This window comes from Spinacia oleracea, chromosome 2 (assembly GCF_020520425.1).
Source record: "Spinacia oleracea cultivar Varoflay chromosome 2, BTI_SOV_V1, whole genome shotgun sequence".
NCBI classification, from domain to species: domain Eukaryota; kingdom Viridiplantae; phylum Streptophyta; class Magnoliopsida; order Caryophyllales; family Amaranthaceae; genus Spinacia; species Spinacia oleracea.
The window spans coordinates 70372440-70377307 of record NC_079488.1 but is presented as its reverse complement, the minus strand read 5'-3'; the positions used below and the strand labels follow the sequence as shown (position 1 = coordinate 70377307).

Below are 4868 nucleotides of genomic sequence, written 5' to 3'. Positions count from 1 at the left end.
CCACCATATTTCAAAATGAAAAATATAATTCAAGGCAAAATCTAACGAGCATGCATCAATGTCAACCAATCAAATTCACCCAACCACAAATCCTCCCTAACAATCGTCACGCAAAGCGAACCACAAGTGCACAATGGAATTCAAGCCTAGTGCTCACACACTCATCACTCATTTATGTGGCGGGTAAAAGATGTACCCGTTCGCTCTCCTCCCAACATATAAGTGAACAATGCCCTCCCAAACTCACAACACTCGTGTGTCTAGAAAAACATACACTCAACCTAGTAGTCGACTTGAAATGTGTCATGTCATAACTTGCATTGATAAACAACTATTTTCACATAAGTACGACTCTATGCACAAAGGTCGGAAGGTCTTCAAAGCTTGTAATGTTAGGCTTAGATAAGGGTGCGATAAATTTGGGTATAATGTGAGCTTTAAAGCCTTGGCTTTGGGGAGCATAAATCCTAAAAACAACCGTGATCAATCAACACAATGACCATAATCTCCCACTCAACACATGACAAAACAACAAATAGCCAACACCATACTTTCTTGCCTTTTTTCACAATTCTAACCAATCACTCATAAGGTTATGAATTTGCAGAATTTGATTGTAACAACACTTTGAACTTTTTATGAGAGTAATAGATTTTTCTCTTTCTTTTATTTTTCAATCTCTTTTTTTTTCTTTCTTTTTTTAGCAACCTTCACATTTGTTTTGTTCTTTCATCTCTTTTCATTTTCAACTCATTTTCAACAACAAACATGATAAGACGAACTCCATTTTCAATACCCACTTTGTGCTCAAAATGTAGCACACTACAACTCCCTCACCTCACTACTATTAGCTCCCCCAAGCTAGGCTTGGGACTAGTAACCAACGGGGTTTTTCATGGGCTTGTAATATGGCTAGTCACCGAATAAAAGGGCACAAGCAACAACATGGGTAGAAAAGGAGGGGACAAATGTATCTAATTTCATCTGAAGGCTACCTAAATAGAAAAATGCCTTCGTCCTCCACAATGTGCATGTATATGAGTCATAAAACACTACTAATAGTTGCAAATCAATACTCAAAATCAATGACACACCAGGAAGTTATCACACATCATAACCAAATCAACTAGTCAAGCACCAAGTCCACAAATAGTTAGTCGGAGTTGACTCATGTTAAGGCATCAAAGCAATCGAATATCAAATCATGGCTAACACATCTACATTTCCCATCATCAAATACCAAGAATCAAAACAATTTTCGTTCAAGGGGCACAGGGAAGCATGATATTGTATTCATCGGAACGTATTTTTGTATTTTTTTTTCAAAGCAATAAACTACTCTAGAAAACATTAAACACACAAAAATAAGTAAATGCAAAAATAAAAGGAAAAACATACCTAATATGTACAAGTGAGTGAAACACCCCCCCAAGCTAAATCAGACAATGTCCTCATTGGCTCAAGGGGTATCATGAGGAAAGTGAGCAACCCGTGGCTTATTTGTCGCTGATTCGCAAATCGCCCGATCGGGCTGCAGATCGCCCAATAGGGGTGCAGATCGCCCGATCGGGCAGCAGATCGCTCGATCATGCGAATTTCAAACCTTTTCGTTGAATCTGTGCGCGCCCGATCGGGCGCACCTCGCCCGATCCGGATCGGGCGAAATGCAATGCCTTGTTTTATTGACTTTTCTCAGCCCAGAATCCTTCCTTGACCTTTCTACGACGTCATCATCAACCGCCCGATCGGGCGGAATTTCGCCCGATCGGGCATTTCACTCGCCTTTTGTGTCGATCGGGCCACTTTCGCCCGGTCGGGCGATTTCCCAAATTTTTTTTGTATCGACACGCGCCGGATCGGGCGCTCTCCGCCCGATCCGGGTCGGGCGAAATGCAAGCTGCTCCGTTTGGCTTTGATTCAACTTTTTCGAGCTTGGGGCCTTAGACCTGCATAACATTAAACACCAAAACCGTAAAATACACTCATCTCGCCTCTCCAATACCAAGGACTACACTGAATCACACACTTGATCAAAAATTATACTAAAACACACAAAACGAAAGCATCAAGTACACTATGGAAAGAAATAAATGGATAGTTAAGTACTCATCCCCTATTAGATTGGTGTAACGTCCCCATTACACAATCTCAGTTTATGCACAGACAACGAAAGGAAGGGGATGAGAGCCACGACAACTCATCGAATGGGGGCACCAAAGATGGTGCCATCTGGTGTCAAATCAATTGCCTTGGATGAGCTATGTGGCGCGGGGGGTGACAGACCACGACCCCGATCATGAATGCGATGCCCACCGTTCACCAAACTTTCGGCCTTTCGGGTCTCAGCATCATCAAATCGTGCTTCCCTTCGAACCCATGCCGAAGAGTTCATACTCCGATTACCTCCACCTGCAAAACAATTTGAAACATGCTCTTTTTCTGAAGGATTGTTGGAGTTAGTATGAGTCAATTTAGTATTAAAATAATCATTAGAAACATTGACTCCAAAACATGACTCCTCTACCATAGGGCTCTTAGCAACATGGGTTAAATTGAAAGTAACCTTGTCATCCCCCACATTTAAGGTCAGCTTGCCATTCTTGACATCTATGATTGCCCCCGCAGTGTGTAGGAAAGGTCGACCTAAAATAATAGGGATTTTCCTGTCTTCTTCCATGTCCAACACAACAAAATCAACAGGGATAAAAAATTTACCTACTCTAACAGGCACATCTTCTAGAACACCTAGGGGGTATTTTACAGATCGATCGGCCATTTGCAGAGTTATGTTGGTAACTTTTAAATCACCCATGTTCAATTTAGTACAGACAGACAAGGGCATGACACTAACACTGGCACCTAAATCACATAAGGCTTTGTCAATAAAAAGGTTGCCAATATTACACGGGATAGAGAAACTCCCGGGGTCCTTCAACTTGGGTGGAGACTTATTTTGTAGTAAGGCACTGCACTCTTCAGTAAATGCAACAGTCTCCATCTGACTAAATGCTCTCTTCCTAGTCAAGATGTCTTTCATGTATTTAGCATATGCAGGTACTTGAGTAATTAATTCAGTGAAAGGGACCGTTACCTGCAGATTCTTTACCACTTCTAAGAACTTACCCAACTGCTTGTCTAGGTTGTTCTTTAGCTGACGATGAGGGAAGGGAAGTTTGATAGGTGGAACTTGTATCTCAACTTTCTTCTCAACCCTTGTGTCAGCTTCCTTCTCTTTGACCACCTTCTCACTTTCTCTTAGCACAGCACCACTTACAGATACTTCAACCCCTTCATCTATAGTCATAGGTGGCCCATCATACTCATATCCACTCCACAAAGTGACAGCATTTACAGACTCTCTAGTCACAGGCTGTGAAGGGAGTTGACCCTTGGGTCTCTCTACGAGAGTAGTAGCCATTTGTGCCAACTGTTTATCCATGATCTTGTTATGAGCAGTGAGGGCATCGTTTTTGGCATCCTTTTCGCTCAGAGATTTCTGCAATTCCAACATCATATTCCTCATCTCTACAAGCATGGGATCAGGTTGTGTGGGTTGAGGTTGTGGAGGAAAACCAGGTGGTCCACTAGGCTGCGGGTTGTAGTTACTCCGCGGTTGGTAGGGTTGCTGTGGTGGTGGTTGGTAAGGTTGTTGTGGTCGTGGGGGGTGTTGAATCTGGTGGGGGTTCTGAACATTAGTACTCCTATATGATAATAGGGGTTTGTTTTTATACCCCTCATTGTATGAGTTGGAGTACGGATTGTTCTGCTTGTAGGCCTGGAATGCATTGCATTGTTCAATAGAGCTGCTACATTCCGGTGCATAATGACCTTGCATCCCACAACTATTACAGACATTGGCCAACTGAGCACTCATTGCGGCGACACTAGCTTGTTGGGTGGCTTGGGAAGATGCGTTTTTCATATTATCCAGCTTGTGATGTAGGGAAGTTAGCTGAGCAGTAAGCTGTTCAATAGAGTTCATCTCATGCTTAACACCACGATCGGCAAAACCTCTAGGATTCCCATATTGGGAACTATGGATGGGTATCTCCTCAATCACCTCTAAAGCTCTAGGCACCTCCAGTTGCATAAATCTCCCACTAGCAGCTGAATCCAAAAGACACCTAGACTCATTACCCAGACCATTATAGAACTGCTGAACCAGGAACCAGTCCTCCAAACCATGGTGTGGGCACTCTCTTTGCAAGTCCTTGAATCTTTCCCAAACCTCGAACAAACTCTCATCTGCTTGTTGAGAGATACCTAATATCTGTCCCCTTAGACGAGCTGTCTTCTCAGGTGGGAAATATTTAACATAGAATGCAAGGGCCAAAGAATTCCAATCGGTGATTTTCATAGTTGCGCGGTTGAGACTATTAATCCATAGCTTTGCCTTCCCACTCAATGAAAATGGAAAGAGTATCTCCATAGTCTGCTCCGGTGTTAAATTCTTCTTCATAATGGTGGCACAATACTGAATGAAAGACTGAATATGGAGATTAGGATCTTCACCCTTTTCCCCACCGAATTGGTGTCTCTCGATTATGTTTATCAGCTGGGTTTCGATCTTGAAATTCTCGACCGCAATGGAAGGCATGATTGCCTTGGGGAGCATAGACAGACTTGGTTTAGAGTAGTCTGTAAGCCTTGGCACAAGTGGGGGTGGTGGTGGTGGTGCTTGGTCACCCATCTCTGAATCTGTATGGAATAGATTGCTAATCAGATAGTCGGATTCAGAGTCAGAATAGTCTCTCAACTGTTCAACGAATCTACGCCTTCTACGAAAGGTCCGTTCAGGTTCAGGATCGAACGAAGTCAGATCGCTGGTATGGACAGTCCTGGGCATAAACAAGCAAAAACTAGAAAAC

General features: G+C 43.0%; 1 non-coding gene across 1 annotated transcript; it reads left to right on the top strand.

The window, feature by feature from the left end:
- Positions 1-4178: 4178 nt before the first annotated feature.
- LOC130468272 (small nucleolar RNA R71) lies at positions 4179-4285 on the top strand. Its single transcript, XR_008928681.1, has one exon. It is a non-coding gene; the product is annotated as a small nucleolar RNA R71 (small nucleolar RNA).
- Positions 4286-4868: the final 583 nt, after the last annotated feature.